Source organism: Schistocerca serialis, chromosome 3 (assembly GCF_023864345.2).
Source record: "Schistocerca serialis cubense isolate TAMUIC-IGC-003099 chromosome 3, iqSchSeri2.2, whole genome shotgun sequence".
In the NCBI taxonomy this organism is placed as follows: Eukaryota; Metazoa; Arthropoda; class Insecta; order Orthoptera; family Acrididae; genus Schistocerca; species Schistocerca serialis.
Window position 1 is genome coordinate 263,021,044 of NC_064640.1, and position 18,544 is coordinate 263,039,587.

Below are 18,544 nucleotides of genomic sequence, written 5' to 3' on the forward strand. Positions count from 1 at the left end.
CCTTCGGTACGCTAACCTCCTTTCACATTTCAATAGTGGAACTGATCGCTCTGGGCTTCGGATATTTATACTAGGCATTACGTATGGCGATTACGGCGCCATCTATTAGCAGCTTTTGTAACTATTATTTCAAACTGCTGTATAAACTTCTTACAGCTTTCACAATAAACATACCGTTTACTGCATTCCTCTATCGATCTTTGTTTTCGAGATATTTAATTTTGAAATCAGGGAGTCCTTTTCTGGACACCCTGTACGTTGTATATAACAGAAGATGAAAAAACCAAGCCTTACATATTTATAGTTTAAGTACAGTCAGAGTGTAACACCTAAATAATTAGTTAGATAGTTACGTGTTCCATAGATCATTTGAACAAGTATGCTGGGCTGATAACCTTGCAGTTTAGTCGCTTTAATCTTTAAACCAACCAACCAACCAAAGATTATGTTGTAGAAGAGTAATGTCTGAATGATAAAAAGTGAAAGTCAGGTGGATTTAAAATGTTATGGCCCCAATACGAGGTGCTTTCACGTTCTAAGGCCTCCGATTTTTTTTCTCCGGACTGGAAGGAGATAGAAACATGCGCATTGTTTTAAAATGAGGCCACGTTCATTGTCAATACATCCCAGAGATGGCAGCACCGTACGGCAGATGGAATTTTACCGCCAGCGGCGAGAATGAGAACTGTTTCAAATACTTAAATTGGCGACGTTTTCCTTACTTGAACAGCGTGCAATCATTCGTTTTCTGAATTTGCGTGGTGTGAAACCAATTGAAATTCATTGACAGTTGACGGAGACATGTGGTGATGGAGTTATGGATGTGTCGAAAGTGCGTTCGTGGGTGTGACAGTTTAATGAAGGCAGAACATCGTGTGACAACAAACCGAAACAACCTTGGGCTCGCACAAGCCAGTCTGACGACATGATCGAGAAAGTGGAGAGAATTGTTTTGGGGGATCGCCGAATGACTGTTGAACAGATCGCCTCCAGAGTTGGCATTTCTGTGGGTTCTGTGCACACAATCCTGCATGGCGACCTGAAAATGCGAAAAGTGTCATCCAGGTGGGTGCCACGAATGCTGACGGACGACCACATGGCTGCCCGTGTGGCATGTTGCCAAGCAATGTTGACGCGCAACGACAACATGAATGGGACTTTCTTTTCGTCGGTTGTGACAATGGATGAGACGTGGATGCCATTTTTCAATCCAGAAACTAAGCGCCAGTCAGCTCAATGGAAGCACACAGATTCACCACCAACAAAAAAATTTCGGGTAACCGCCAGTGCTGAAATAATTATGGTGTCCATGTTCTGGGACAGCGAGGGCGTAATCCTTACCCATTGCGTTCCAAAGGGCACTACGGTAACAGGTGCATCCTACGAAAATGTTTTGAAGAACAAATTCCTTCCTGCACTGCAACAAAAACGTCTGGGAAGGGCTGTGCGTGTGCTGTTTCACCAAGACAACGCACCTGCACATCGAGCTAACGTTACGCAACAGTTTCTTCGTGATAACAACTTTGAAGTGATTCCTCATGCTCCCTACTCACCTGACCTGGCTCCTAGTGACTTTTGGCTTTTTCCAACAATGAAAGACACTCCCCGTGGCCGCACATTCACCAGCCGTGCTGCTATTGCCTCAGCGATTTTCCAGTGGTCAAAACCGACTCCTAAAGAAGCCTTCGCCTCTGCCATGGAATCATGGCGTCAGCGTTGTGAAAAATGTGTACGTCTACTGGGCGATTACGTCGAGAAGTAACGCCAGTTTCATCGATTTCGGGTGAGTAGTTAATTATGAAAAAAAATCGGAGGCCTTAGAACTTGAATGCACCTCGTAATATCGTGAGAACCATGAGCGTATCAAGATTACATATAATAATTGTTCTTTGGCTTTAAGAGGATTTATGTCTAGCCGGCCCCGGTGACCGAGCGGTTCTAGGTGCTTGAGTCCGGAACCGCGCGACCGCTACGGTCGCAGGTTCGAATCCTGCCTCAGGCATGGATGTGTGTGATGTCCTTAGGTTAGTTAGGTTTAAGTAATTCTAAGTTCTAGGAGACTGATGACCTCCGATGTTAAGTCCCATAGTGCTCAGAGCCATTTGAACCATGTATGTCTCGACATATTCGACAATTCCAAATCGTGTGGATTATAAATAAAAGGTTGAAAATAGTTTTTTTATATTTAATAAAGCCATAGAAATAGTTGCAGTGGACGGGGGTATCCAAGTCAAGTGTAGAATTGCATCTTGCAGCGTGTGAAACCTGAACTACGGGAACTTCAGAGGTCGTTAGCGTAGCTTGAACGCATCGTGGACTGCTTACAGAACATGTTTACAAACTTCTAGATACAGCTAAGAGTTTGATGAGTAACTTTAAGGGCGTTGTCAACAACGGTGCCGCAGATGTCCAAGATGTGTTTTTTAGCGTACGATGTTCATTAAAGCGTCTTTTCCTTTGATTTTTTCAGATGGGCGTAATTTTCAATTCTTCATATATCTTAATAAGGTATATTTTCTCCATTGTATGAAGCATTACGAGGTTGTTTTCGATACTGTGTCATTCTGTTGTATGAGGTGAACTGCGAAGGAGGATTTATTTTCTGTCTGTTTTTGGGTTTCGCTCCTCAGTGGGTAAGAACGGAACCCTTATAGGATCACGTCGTTATTCGTCGCTGTCCGACTGTTAAGATCCATTTTTCTCAAGAACATTTAGAGGTATCAAGTTGAAATTTATATCACATACTTTGGTCTACAGTGCCTTGGCGGTGTAAGCGCATTAAGGCTTAGTCAATGCAGTGAAAAGAAACGGCTTGTTTGTCATTCGCAAACTCACTCATCGAAGCCTATAGGTTGACCTAGAATCATGAAATTTGGCAAGAAGGAAGGCTTCATAATACAAGTAAAGGAAAGAATACGAAAACTGTTAATTCTTAATTATATCGCACAAAAAATATTTTTTCCCCTTACAAACTAACATTGCATTCGTAATCTGTCAGAACTTTCAGGAACTAGTGCAGGGCGGCAGAGATTTTGATTTACTTTTCAGTAATAGGTATAGTGATTCACGAGAAAGGTTTGCGTATATAGTTTACAAATACTTCGTGCTACGTCGCTGAGCTACGATCAAATAAAGTCCCCTGCCACTGTGAAAACGAAGCGTTTGCCATCTAGCGGTGTTAGGCGAAAGGCCGCACGACTACCACGCTGACGGGCAAAGGTACAGCATCCGTAATGTTTCAAAGCAAAGTAATACTGGTAACTGATGCAGGATTGCACTTCCATTGTCTGGAATGAGATTCCCATATCCCATAAAATATCCATTAAAGCTTTCCACAGAATAGTTCGAAACATGCGTAACAGCAATAGCCCTATGGTCGGTTGCACCGGTTCCTTCTCCACGGACTTTCGTCAAATCTTACCAGTAATCGCAACAGGGAAGAGATCAGACGAAGTCAACGAATCTGCACTTTCTTGATAACTACAAAATTAATCAAATAAATGAAAAACAACTATAGCAAATGCAAAATCACACAAAAAATTTACACTTAAAGCTTAAAACATCCTCGAAAGTATGGGAATGTCAGGGAATTGATATCTTGCCGATATCGATATCGTTTGAAAGCAAAAGTCATCGACTTTCTCGATTCCCGGGATGGGTGAACTACACACTCGTACATGCAAAATTAAGTTTGTACCGAACCCTCAGTGCACGAGTAATACTCGTACCTATCCTTGTAAACCGTTTTAAAACTCCTTACCGTTTTTTTTAAGGTTGAATAACAAGTACACTGTTTTTGTTCCACTGATTTTTGTATATTTCAAACTAGTTTTCGGCTCATTAGTCCATCTTTAGGACGTTCGCTGCAGCTAGCCTTAAAATTAGAGTACTAAATTATGTATATGCCATTGTTTTGATAGAAGTCGTGTGTTATGTCAGTGTCATAACTAAGAGATGTAGCATTGAAGGCTCAGAATGATATCGATGTGTACACTGTTTTTTTAGGAAGGTTACTGAATCTATGTGAGACCTGACCATTGAAAGGAAGAGATAGAATTTTTTCTTTTTATTTGTAGCAACTCGACATGTGTCAACTGATTCATTTTAGACTTCGTCAATTTGTAAATTTCATCAACGATCATGCTGTGATAGCCGTTATTCCGGACTATATTTCATAACTAGTTAAACCCTCTTTCTACTTCACTGGCATGCAGTGACAGTTTAAGGAGCCTATTTATTGCAGAACGAAATAAGGCTTCTTTATATTGATCAGCATGGCATGCTGCAGCGGGAATGCTGCGGTCAGAAGATGTAGGTTTACAATAAGTTCCAAAAACATGTTTATTTTGATTTATTAGATCTAAAAATTTAATACCGTTTTCGCGCTGCCATTCGTCTGTAACAGTAATTTTATTATATACGTATTTTTCTAAAGGCATCTGCAAATTCCTCATTTTCTTATTGTAAGCCACTATATAAGACGACGACCTGCTTAACATAACATTTGTAACTCTCTATACAGGCGTTAATTTCAGGGTGCTCTTCGAAGAAGTTCTTTTACAAATGATTGTCAAAAATATTTGTCAGTGTACCTGCTTTTGGAGGTCCTACAGTTAATACATCATTTTGTATGTAGGTACTGTCTTGGAATATAAGACAGTTTTACTTTACTACAAATTTTCAGGTCTTCAGTAATAGTTCCTTGGGGTAGCAAATTGTGTTTTGTTACTTTAATTGTTTCGTTCATTGGAATATTAGTATACGTATTTGCTATTTCAAACGACGTGAACCTTGCATTAGAAGGTATACTTGTATGTTTAATCGTTTCCATAAGTTTGTTACTGTTTTTTACAGGGTAGTTATTTTTAAACGTAAAATGATCTCGTAGTGGTTTATTAAGTTTTTGTCTGGCAGATAGCTGTGTTTATAATGTTAACTACATGTCTAGGAGCATTGATTTCGTGCGTTTTAATTTATAGGTGTGGTGTCACCGCCAGACACCACACTTGCTAGGTGGTAGCTTTAAATCGGCCGCGGTCCATTAGTACATGTCGGACCCGCGTGTCGCCACTGTCAGGGATCGCAGACCGCGCGCCACCACAAGGCAGGTCTCGAGATACGGACTAGCACTCGCCCAGTTGTACGGACGACGTAGCTAGCGACTATACTGACGAAGCCTCGCTCCTTTGCCGAGCAGATAGTTAGAATAGCCTTCAGCTAAGTCAATGGCTACGACCTAGCAAGGCGCCATTAGTAACATTGCATGTATCTAAAGAGTCTCACTTGTATCGCCACAATCTCCAGATGTACCAAAAGGATGGATTAAAGTTAAGTATTCCAGAAGCTACGTACTTTTCTTTATAGCATTCATAACGTATCCTGTTTCAGGCCTCACGCACCCTGCTTTGGCTTAGCGCGTGCCTTTCGGCTTCCTCTCATTGTGTCTAGGCTGTCTTGTCTAGACACAACATTTTTTGGCGACGAGCCAACGGAAAGGGTCTTGTTCTTCCTAATTGCTTACATTTACTTGTGTCATGGCTTCGCCAGATGTACTGTCCGAATTTTATCGCTTGCAGAATCAGCAGACGCAGGCGTTATTGGATGCCCTTGGACAGCTCGTCCAGGGTCAACGTGCACTGCAAAACGATGCGGCCGCCGCCGCTTCACCGCTACCGCAGCCACAACATGCAGTTGCACCGCCTTTTAGGCCGTTTGACCCAGCTACGGAAACATGGACGGAGTGGTCACGCCAGTTTGGATTTCATCTCGCCACCTACAGAATTCAAGGTAACAAGCGGCAGCCTCATTTATTGGCGTGTGTCGGGGTGCAAACGTACCGTGTGATAGTGAAATTATTTCCCCGACGCGACGTAGCGACTATGTCCTACGAAGAAATTTTGTCGGCATTGGACGCCTATTTCAAAGAAACAGTCAATGTCGTTGCAAAAAGGTATACTTTCTTTCGTACAAAACGTACGGCCGGTCAAACTAATAGGGAATGGGTTACAACATTGCAAGGCCTTACAAGGGATTGTGCTTTTGAGTGTGAATGTGGACTCCCTTATTCAGATACTATGGTACGTGATGCAATTGCACAGAACGTTTCTGATGTTCGTATACGGGAACAGATTTTGAAACTAGTCAATCCCTCCCTTCAACAAGTGATAGACATATTGGATAGGCAAGACACACTTGACTTCGCTCAGGAAGCATTTGCAACTTCGCCAGCCGTGTGTAACATTAACCGGCCCGCCGGGCGCGCTGCACGGCCTGGTAAACTGCCCTCGCGCACGTCCACGCAGCTGCCACCACGCTCTAAACCAGGTGTGCCGCGCCAGCATACAAATGCAGTGAAATCATGCCCGTGGTGTGCCACTTGACATTCGGGTGACAATTGCCTGTCACGCCAAGCTATTTGCTTTTTCTGTAATAAGAAAGGACATGTTCAAAGTGTTTGCCAGAAAAAGCTCAGGTCAGACACTCTTAATCACTCCAGGCCCTTTGCTTCGCGCCGGAATCGAACCCAGGACACTCAGGCTCGTGAACCTTCGCCCATGGACATTCATGTAGTAAATTCCACTTCGTCCAGTGCCACTGTCTCTAACAGTGACTGTGTTCGTCCCACACAAAGTGTGCGTCGACGTCGCCGGAAATCACGTCAATTAGCAAGTGATGCTGTACCAGTGTCAGTTCAAATTGCACAAGATAGTCGCTCTTGTCGTTAGCAGGACAATAAACTTTTAGTAGATTTGGACTTTAATGGCAAGGTCATACCATTCCAGCTCGATACCGGAGCTGCAGTTTCATTGCTCAATCACGACACGTACAAACAACTGGGCAAACCTCCGTTGCGTGCCGCAAATGTTCAGTTAAATAGTTATTCAGGTCAGAATATCCCTGTGTTAGGACAGTGCACTCTTCTTGCAACATACAAGGGACAAACAAAACTTATGTCATTTTACGTTCTTCGTTCTTCTACTGCAGTGAACTTGTTTGGTTTAGATTTATTTCAGTTGTTTAACATGTCTATACTAAATCAGGTCCTATCAGTGAATCAGACTGTGCCTTTAGACAGTGTTTCTCGTCTGTGTGAAGAATTTGCAGACATTTTTGCACCGGGCTTAGGTTGCGCTAAAAACTATGAAGCACATTTGGAACTGAAAGTCAACGTGCAACCGAAATTTTTCAGAGCGCGCAATGTTCCTCACGCATTGCGTGATGAGGTCGCAAGAACATTACACGATTTAGAATCACAAGGTGTAATTGAACGTGTGCAGGCTTCTCTCTGGGTCTCGCCCTTAGTAATTTTGCCAAAACCTTCCGGAAAATTGAGACTTTGTGTGGACTCCAAGGCCACTGTGAATCCACAACTAGTGACTGCAACTTTTCCTTTACCCCGCCCGGAAGATCTTTTTGATAAACTGTGCCCGGGTAAATACTTTTCGAAGTTGGACCTCGCAGATGCGTACTTGCAAATACCGGTGGACGAAGAATCCCAGCGCGTCTTGGTGGTTAACACGCATCTTGGTTTGTACCGATTCAAAAGACCGCCATTCGGGTGTGCATCCGCCCCTGCATTGTTTCAGCAATATTTACAAACTGTTTGTGCGTCGCTCCCTACTGCTGCGAACTATCTGGACGATATCGTGATCTCCGGAACGACAGCAGATGAACATTTAGCAAATCTACGAACATTATTTCAGGTATTGCGACAAAATGGTCTTAGCTTGCGGAAGGACAAATGTGTGTTTTTTGCTCGTGACGTACCATACCTGGGACATGTAATCAATGCCCAAGGCATACATCCGATTCCAGAGCACCTCCGTGCCATACGAGACTTGCCTTCGCCGCTGAATTTGAAGCAGCTACAGAGTGTGTTGGGTAAAATTAACTATTATCGTCGCTTTCTGCGCAATGCCTCTTCCATTTCAGCTCCGCTTCATCGCTTACGCCGTAAAGGTGTTCCGTTCGTCTGGACGACGGAATGCGAACGCGCCTTTCGCCAGTTGAAATCGGCGTTGCTTTCTAATACTTGCCTTACGCCATTCGATCCCCAGAAACCCCTTTTGTTGATGGTAGATGCATCGGATTTCGGGATCGATGCTGTGCTTGCGCACAAAGATGGGTCGCATGATCGCCCTATTGCCTTTGCGTCCAAATTGCTCTCGTCTGCACAAAGAAATTATTCACAGATCGAGAAAGAAGCTTTGGCTCTCGTGTTTGGTGTTACTAAGTTCCATGATTTCTTGTATGGTCGTCACTTTACCATCATCACAGACCACAAACCTTTGACGTCGCTTTTTCATCCGAACAAGCCTGTACCTCCGCGTACAGCGCAGAAATTCATTCGCTGGTCTATTTTCCTCTCGCAGTACCGCTACGATATCTTGTATCGGTCCACTGCTAAGCACGGAAACGCCGATGCGTTGTCCTGTTTGCCTGTTGCTGAGGATAGAGCATTCGATTCTTCCGAACTTGCTTGCATGTTCATTGATTCGGAAACCGATGACATGGTCGAATCGTTTCCGATTGATTTTCGTCATGTAGCTACAGCCACAGCTGCTGACCCTGTCCTTGCTACCGTTTTGCGTTTTGTTGCTACTCAATGGCCCTTGTCGAAGTCTCGGATCGAGGATCCGTTGGTTCGCCGATTTTTTGCTCACAAGGAGAGACTTTTTGTTCGACGTGGTGTTCTGTTGTTGCGTTCTGATAATGATCAGTCCAGAGTCGTGGTCCCACGTTCGTTACAGTCCTCTGTTTTACGGCTTCTCCACCAAGGACATTGGGGTATGGTGCGAACGAAACAACTTGCTCGTCAGCACTGTACTTGGTTTGGAATCGATGCTGCGATTACGAATATGTGCTCTTCTTGCATGGCGTGTGCCGAACAACAATCCGCACCGCCGCGGAAATTCTTTGCATGGCCGCAAGCCACTTCCCCTTGGCAGCGCTTGCACATAGATTTTGCTGGTCCGTTCTGGAATGCTCGATGGTTGGTTGTGGTAGATGCCTTCAGTAATTTTCCTTTTGTTGTCCGGATGTCTTCCATGACGTCATCTGCCACCATCCAAGCATTGTCTGCTATCTTTTGCATTGAACGTCTTCCGCGGACTATTGTTTCCGACAATGGCCCACAATTCATGTCCACAGAATTTCAGTCATTCTGCACGGCCAATGGTATTCAACATCTGACATCCGCGCCGTTTTCGCCTCAGTCAAACGGTGCCGCTGAAAGATTGGTCCGGACTTTCAAGTCACAGATGTTGAAGCTAAAAGAGTCGCATTCTCGGGAGGACGCGTTGTTGCTCTTTTTGTCTTCGTATCGCTCTCAGCCCCGAGATGGTCGCTCGCCGGGTGAGTTGCTCCACGGTCGTCCTCATCGAACCTTGATGTCTTTGCTGCATCCGCCGCATCAGGTTCCTGTGCAGCGGCAGACTCCTGCTTTTGCTCCAGGCGACGTTGTATTCTATCGCAACTATCGCGGTTCACGGCGTTGGCTCGCAGGGCGCATTCTTCGCTGCCTCGGCCGCGCGATGCATTTGGTTTTGGGGGCCTCTGGTGAGGTGCGTCGGCATCTCAATCAGCTGCGCCTCGGTCGTCGCACGGGTTCTGCCGCTCCCCGTCTGCTTTCAGCGACGGTGCCGTCCGGTCAGCGCCTTGGGGACCCATCTACTGGCTCGCCTCATCGCCAGGTGTTACCGACGATGCCTTCCATTTTGCCCCATGGTGACGCGCCACTGCCGCCTCCGCCGCCGCCGCCTGTCCTCCAGCCGGCGCCGCCCGCAGTGGACGCTTCGCTGCAGCCGCCAAGCGCCTCCCTGGGTCACGCGCCGCCGATCGCTTCCCGTGACCAGCTGTCCTCCGCCATGGAACTCTTGCCCGCTCCGGACCACATGTTGTCTTCGCGCGTCGGGTACCCCGACGCAATGGAGGTCGACCCTTCGGCCCCTCCTGTCTCTTTACCGCATGTTGACGTGCACCCTGGACTAGGTTTTCAGGCGTTTCCTAGCTCCCCTCGGACCGAATGGCCGGGTGCGGGTGGCACAGCCTCGCCTGTTGTTAGGCTCCCCACCTCATCGCATACGTCAACATGGGGTCCTCCCCATGGTGGGCGGAAGCCTTATAACACGACCGTTCGCCGATTTGCGGGGTAGGAATGTGGTGTCACCGCCAGACACCACACTTGCTAGGTGGTAGCTTTAAATCGGCCGCGGTCCATTAGTACATGTCGGACCCGCGTGTCGCCACTGTCAGGGATCGCAGACCGAGCGCCACCACAAGGCAGTCTCGAGATATGGACTAGCACTCGCCCAGTTGTACGGACGACGTAGCTAGCGACTATACTGACGAAGCCTCGCTCCTTTGCCAAGCAGATAGTTAGAATAGCCTTCAGCTAAGTCAATGGCTACGACCTAGCAAGGCGCCATTAGTAACATTGCATGTATCTAAAGAGTCTCACTTGTATCGCCACAATCTCCAGATGTACCAAAAGGATGGATTAAAGTTAAGTATTCCAGAAGCTACGTACTTTTCTTTATAGCATTCATAACGTATCCTGTTTCAGACCTCACGCACCCTGCTTTGGCTTAGCGCGTGCCTTTCGGCTTCCTCTCATTGTGTCTAGGCTGTCTTGTCTAGACACAACAATAGGTATAGACCTTCTGGGATTTATAATTTTCAGGCTGTCTTTTTCTTTTTTGTTGTTGAATAAAAAGTAGTTACTATCTGTAGCTTTTCTGATGTTCTGACTGAACTCAATAAAATTCACAACCGAAACTGGAGTGGCTTTTCATTAAATAAACAAACAGTTGCAGAATCAGCACATGGACAAGGTAATAATTAATCCTTTATTGATTGATACTAATGATCTGCTACCAGATTCTTCAAATCGCAAAATTTTGTGAAGTCAGTGTCTGAAGCAATGAGTAAATAATGATTAATAATAAAATCTCAAGAATATCTTTCTTTTATAGTCAGTGCATGCTGCGAATTTTAGGTAGTTACCTCTGCCACAAACAAGGACTCATTAACATGAATATCTCATCTCCTCAATAATACATTTCTTGACTCGAAGCCTAGTACAAATATCAACACGAGTGTCCATTTTAGAACAATTAGGAACAGCTTGAATTTCGGTGTGTAATAGCGGCACCACACTTAGAACTGCGGTTGCGACTCACGTACCAAGAGTTCTGTTGTTTGGACGATCCCCAGACACTATAAGGGCCTGCCATCACTGTGATCACAGCAGCTCTGCTGGCAGAGAAGCAAAACACAATAAAGGGGGCGCAACGGAGCTTCCCGCACCTGAAATTTACCTCAAGACAGACCGAGCGAGGTGGCGCAGTTGTTATGATGATGATGTTGGGTTTGTAGGGCGCTCAACTGCGCGGTCATCAGCGCCTGTACAACGTCCCAATTTTGAGACAGTCCAAATTTTCAGTCCGATCTAGCCACTGTCATGAGTGATGATGATGCTGAAATGATGAGGACAACACAAACACCCAGTCCACGGGTATAGAAAATCCCCAATCCGGCCGGGAATCGAACCCGGGACCCCGTGATCCAGAGGCAGCAAGCCGCAGTGGTTAGCACACTGGAGTCGCATTTGTGAGGGCGACGGTTTAAACCCGCGTTCGGCTATCCTGATGCAGGATTTTCCGCGATTTCCCTAAATCATTTAAGGTAAATGCTGGGATTGTTCCTTTGAAAGGACACGGCCGACTTCCTTCCCCATCGTTCCCTAATCCGATGGGCCCAATGATCTCGCTGTTTGGTCTCCTTCCCCAAATTAACCAACCAACCTCAACGCAGAAGGTCTGCTAGTAGAGGTGCTGCCGCCGCGAATTCTGCCGGCTAGCCTGCGAGCCAGTGGAATGCACGGTGGCTTATGGAAGGTCCCACACCAGCAGAGCTGCCAAGCACTACTCGATCATTATCTGTACATAGTTTTCTTTTAATTCTACGTGTATGCTACTGATAGTCTTGACATCGAATCTTTTATCTGTGATATTCAGATGAGACCAGCAATTTGGGACACTTCATCTGAAGACTATTCAAACCACGAACTGAAGCAGAAAATGTGTTGGGAATGATGATCATCGTAAGTAAAACACATTTTTACGAATATTCCCCTTCGCGTTATAATCAAATTTTAAAATACTTGTCATAACGCACTTTCCACACATCGGCCAGTTGGGGAACGTGTAAATTATCGATCCTCAGTTTCCTCACAGCCTGTTGCTGACGCTCCACTCTAATCACAAGAATCTTACAAGACAGACAAAGCACATTACTACTCAGGAAACCTCCCGAAAAGAAGGTCGGTTTCTTATCAACTGCACTAACTTACTGAGTAGTGGTCTTTTGTAGTAATGACCGTGCATTCCGCGTGAGGGAGTCTTTGTGAGATCGAAAATGAATAATAACTTTCTGATTCGAGGGCCAACCACCTGGTTCGTACGACATTATAGTTGGCATCTGGGGTCGTCCCGTAGTATCAAAGTTATTTACCCCACCAACAGCATCTGATCAAAAGTATCTGCGCAGCTTTACGTAATGCGAGACTGACCACTAGATGTTATGAGAGGCGGACCCGCCAGTATAAAAGGAGACGGGGAGTATCGTGTTGTTAGTATAGAAGCAGTAACAGCAGAATGGGGTGGTCAGGTGAGCTTAGTGACTTTGAACGTCGAGTAGGTATTGGATTTCACCCTTCTAAAACTGCCTGAGTCCACAGTTGGTGGTGTGGACTTCATTCGAACGTTCAGGCTTTATAGAGAGTGTCGGCCTCGCAGTGGTCACCCCGCGTCAACAGCCGATGACCGCTGCCTATAAACTACGGTTAGTAAGCACCCCGTGGAAAATGTAACAGAACTGTTCGCATTCATTTTGAGGCAGTTGGATGTCTTCTGTCGACCAAGATGATACGCAACCGTCTCCACAACACAAGTTTGACTCAAACGTCAATTTCGAACAACAGCAAGCACCGTAAAGGTGGGCAAGCAAACACTTGGTTGGTTCAAATGGCTCTGAGCACTATGGGACTCAACTGCTGAGGTCATTAGTCCCCTAGAACTTAGAACTAGTTAAACCTAACTAACCTAAGGAGATCACAAACATCCATGCCCGAGGCAGGATTCGAACCTGCGACCGTAGCGGTCTTGCGGTCCCAGACTGCAGCACCTTTAACCGCACGGCCACTTCGGCCGGCGCAAACACTTGGGATGAAACCCGGATCATTTGCGTCGGGTTCTGTTCACTGATGAGTGCAGGATTTGTCTGACGCCTGATGGTCGTCACAGAAAAGTCTGGAGGCGGCTGGGAACCACTAAGCCTCTCAGGCACGCAGCCCAACGGATTCAGCATGTAAGTGGGTCAGCCATATTTCGGGCCGGTATCATATACGAAAGTTGGACCCCTTTCTTAGTTATTCAGGATAATTAGAAGGTCGTGCAGTGCCGGAACAGGATGTTCCAATCTACTGTCCAGCCTTATAGCCAACATTTCGGCAATGGGTTCGTCTTTCAACTGTCACTCCGCGCTGACCTCGTGAACACGTTCCTCAGGGAGACAAGAATCACTTGAATGGAATGGCATGCGGTTCCTGCTGTTATGTACTCAACTGAACGTGCTTACGAAGAGCTAAAATTTGCATGGTGTCGTCACAGGAACGATCCCTTGTCACACACTGTTTGACCTCTGGAGGGCTACCGAGGATGAGTGGAACTGGTTTGAGGAGCAACATCTGGCCACCCTATGGGCATAATGCTAACAAGGGAACCTCCCCATCGCACCCCCCTCAGATTTAGTTATAAGTTGGCACAGTGGATAGGCCTTGATAAACTGAACACAGATCAATCGAGAAAACAGGAAGAAGTTGTGTGGAACTGTGAAAAAATAAGCAAAATATACAAACTGAGTAGTCCACGGGTAGCATAGGCAACATCATGGAGAGAGTGAGCTCAGGAGCGTCGTGGTCCCGTGGTATCGTGAGCAGCTGCTGAACGCGAGGTCCTTGGTTCAACTCTTCCAACGAGTGAAAATTTTAATTTCTTTATTTTTGCATAGTTATTATCTGTCCGTTCGTTCATTGACGTCTTTGTTCACTGTAATAAGTTTAGTGTCTGTGTTTTGCGACCGCACCGCAAAACCGTGCGATTAGTAGACGAAAGGTCGTGCCTCTCCAATGGTAACCGAAAACATTTGATCGCAAGGTCATAGGTCAACCGATTCCTCCACAGGAAAACACATCTGATATATTCTATATGACACTGGTGACGGCATGTGCGTCACATGACAGGAATACGTTGTCGACCCACCTAACTTGTACACTTGGCGAAGGGGTAAAAAGATTCTTCTACCTTGCCCGATTTAGGTTTTCTTGTGGATGTGATAATCACTCCCAAAAAAGTGATGAAAACGTAAGAGTTTGTCACATAAACTGAAAATAAAAAATTAAACTTTTCACTCGATGGAAGATTTGAACCCAGGACCTTCCGTTCTGCAGCTGCTCACGTTACCACGAGACCACGGCGCTACTGCGTTCCGAATGTCCTTGACGTTGCCTATCATCCCATGAACTACTCAGTTTGTATATTTTGCTTATTTTTTCATGGTTCCACACAACTTCTTCTTGTTTTCTCGATTGATCTGTGTTCAGTTTATCAAGGCCTATCCTCTGTGCCAACATATAACTAAATCTGAGGGGGGTGCAATGGGGAGGTTCCCTTGTAAGGAGGAGTGAAGCTATTACAATGCATTAGGTACAGCAACACTGTCTTGAACGTTACTCCAGCAACATACTTTAATTTTAATTGTGTGCAATGATGTATTTTAGAACGGGCTGACTTTATGTTGGTTATTTTTTTGTTTTTATTTCGCAATGAAGTTAATTTCTTAGTTTCATAAGGCTTATTACTTCCTTCCCTTCTCCCCTTGAATAAAGCACAAACACGTTCTTAGATATGCACATGGCGAACAATCGCGTTAAGCAGTTTAATTTCGGTAACGTTGAGAGCAGAAGCGGGAGTATGTCAGTCGAATGAAGAGATTACGTGCTGTTCTGCAAACCATCCATGCAACATGGAAAGATATCCAGTCCCGTGTTACCACAGACAGTGCATGATGACTCTCGCCTGCAACTGGAGCTGAAACAAATGTTGTGTGGAATTAGATGAGGTTTTGCTAAATGGGTAAAAACTGCAGGAAACAATTCCTGATAGGATAAGGAAGGAGATAAGACATCATTGACAATGTACGTTTCAGTGATTGAAAGCACACCTGTGAACGTACCAGACAAGTGAGAATATTCTGTCTACGCTAGTGTTTCAGCTTCATACTCAAGAGGGCATCGAGCTGGAGTACCATCATGTACTGCTCGCATTATCTTTCGCACTAGCAAAGGCCTGTCTTCCAGTAGGGTCAGGTTCGAATCCTGCCTCGGCATGGGTGTGTGTGTTGTCCTTATGTTAGTTAGGTTTAAGTAGTTCTAAGTCTAGGGCACTGATGACCTCAGATGTTAAGTCCCATAGTGCAAAGAGCCATGTGAACCAGCAGGTTCACCTGCAAGAAGTGTACATATGCTTCGCCTTTGAGACGTTTTGGGAAGGTGATGGGTCCCAACAGGCGGTCGCTAATAATCCCCACCCACACATTGAGGCTGAGCGGGCGCTGATGGTTCGCTGTCGCCATATCATACCGATTCTCTGTAGTCCACAGATGGGGACTGTGTCAGTTGACGATCCTGCTTCTCGTAAAGGTAGCCTCAGCCGAGAATAGAATGGATGAATGAAATACCACTACCGTGGTGGCCTGTGCGACGAATCAGTGACGAAACCGTCGCCGTGGCATCAAGTCCGTAGGTAATAAGACCTGCATACGTCAGTGATGCCGATACTGGCAGTCGTGGAGAATGTTCCATGGCTTCCCCATGTTGGTGGACCATCAGGCTGTTGCTGTTGCAGGGTCATTGTCACAGATCTTTATCTCTTCAACTGGCAGGACCTCCCTTGGAATGCATTTCCAATCATATGCCCACACGACCTTTTTAACTCCCTATCCTATCAGGGATCGTTTCCTACAGTTTTGCCCATTTAGCAAAATCTCTCTATGTACTATTTCTCATACTGGATTATGGATCATCGAGGACAATATTAGCCGGAAAATGTTACTTGCCCCTAGTTAAGACTGATCCTGTTCTCGGTAAACTCTGGAGTCAAAGCAAGGTGCTGCGGGTATCTGAGCTTGTATTATGTACTGTCCTCGCTTTGAAGGGCAGAAATTTTTCCAACATCCAAGAAAAGTGTACTATGTGAATGGTAGTTACTTTGCAAAACACAGTTGTTTTGCATATTTATTTTCATGAGACAGATAAATTCAGTGTGACCGTATGTCATGGTTTTCATACGACTCATCAGATGGCTGGGTATGTGTCGCTAATTGCTTTTTTCCGTTTATTCACTACTTCGCTTTGTACTTAACTGACATTGTTTCCCAGTTCATCGTCGTTGTTGTGTTCGCCAGTCCGAAGACTAGTTTGATGCAGCTCTCTATGTTATTATTATATCTTGTGTAGGTCTCTTCATATCTGCATCACGACTGCAACCTACACCCACTTCGACTTGCGTATTGTAGTCAAGCCACTGTCTCCATCTGCAAATTTACCCCCTCTCCAATATTTTCTTCCATTATCAAATTACCTACGAGACTTGGTCGTTCTGCATGTGCCCTATCAAAAATTGTTTCTTTTGGTCAAATTACGCCATAAAATATTTTCTCCTTAATTCGATGCACTACCTCTTCATTCAGTTACTGGATCTGTTTATCTAATCTTCAGTAGTCTTTTGCAATACCAAACTTCAAAAGCTTATATTCTCCTCTTCCCTCTACTGTTTATTGTCCACGTTCCAAAATACTTCCAGAAAATACTTTTCGACACTTAAATTTGTATTCTATGTTAAGAAGACTCTCTTTTTCAGAGCACTTTTCGTGCTATCCCTAACCTGCATTTTGTATCCTCTTTAGTTTAGCCGTTGTCAATTATTTTGATGCCAAATAACAAAACTCATATAATGCTTTTAGTGTCCCATCTCAGAACTCATATACTGTTTCTAGTGTCTCATCTCCTAATCTAATTCCATCATCATCAACTGGTTTGATTCTACTGTATCTCAATACCATTGCTTTGCTTTTGTTGTTGTTCATCTTGTATTCTTTTTTGAAGACACTATCCATTCCATTCAGGTGCTCTCGCAAGTCCTTTGCCGTCTCTAACAGTATTACAGAGTTTAAAGTTTTTATTTCTTCTCCTTGTAATTTAATTCCTTTTCCAATCTCCTTTTCGTTCCCTTCACTGCTTTCTTTATGTACGTATTGAGTATCATAGGGCATAGGCTGCAGATCTGTCACTTCTTTCACAGTTTTTGCCTGCGTTCCATGTTCTTCAAATCGTATAGCTGCTATCTGCTTTCCGTATAAGTCTAAACAGCCAATTATTCTCTGTAATTTGTCCATTGCTAACACTGCTGATTACTAAATTTCCAGGTTAGTAATGGCTCATTTTCGTGTATGATGTATTTATAAACCCTGATTCATTTTAATGGGTTATTTTTGCACGGGATTTGCAAAACTTCGTAAGTGTACCCAATACGTTTTGAAAATAGTGCTAATATGTGCCTTATTGACTATTTTCAACTTGTCCTAAGTAGTCTTATGCCGGAACTCCAAAGAAGAGAAGTGTTTCAATTATTTTGTGACGTATCTGTTGCTTATATTTAAAAAATCATATTACAAGACACTGGTGATTATTCATAAACGAACGAAGCGACGTGCGCTGAATGAACGATAGCAGACTTATAAAACTATGAGATCTTATATTCTTGACTAAACTGGTTACAACACAACGTGTTTTGTACAACTGTAATCAGAACGGAAGCCTAAAATGAATAATTCTGTAACTGACAGGCCAACAGTAACAGTTAACAACGATATTACAATCCGGATTTAATAATGTTTTATTACATCGTTATACTCAATGGAGGAGAGCGAATCAACTTAATTGTCTAATTTTTTTCCCTTCTTCTCCTCTCAGTATTTCTTCGGTCTCTCGCTGAAGTCTCTACTACGTTCTTTGGTCCAGGTTCTTACTATTAAATATAGTGTTTGATTATTCCGTAAACTGATGACTGTTTGTTAGAATTTTGAATTTGCTTCTGTCATTTTTAATTCCAGTTTCTTGAATGTCTCTAGTTTTCTAGATTATTATTGAGAAGATAAATTCAATTATTTCAGCCAATGTATTAATTTTGTTGATAAGACCATGTCATTTTTAGTGTGTTCTTCCTTAAAGTGTAATAAATTTTCTTAGAATATTTGGTATAATTTATGGCAGTTTCTGTCCCCCGATTTCCACAATGCATACTGTACCATAAATTTTATCATAATTTTTATTTCTTACCGTTTGTATCTGTATTATTCATTTTCCTCCAATTAAATTTTCTTGCAAATTTCCGCTATACATACTGGACTGGAAATTGTATTATAA

The 18,544-nt window shown here is 44.3% G+C and overlaps 1 protein-coding gene across 1 annotated transcript in view; it reads right to left on the minus strand.

Annotated features, from left to right (window-relative positions):
* The window catches only part of LOC126470034 (endothelin-converting enzyme homolog), a 434,767-nt gene that overhangs the window by 317,750 nt on the left and 98,473 nt on the right, over positions 1–18,544 (minus strand). The window lies entirely within an intron of this gene.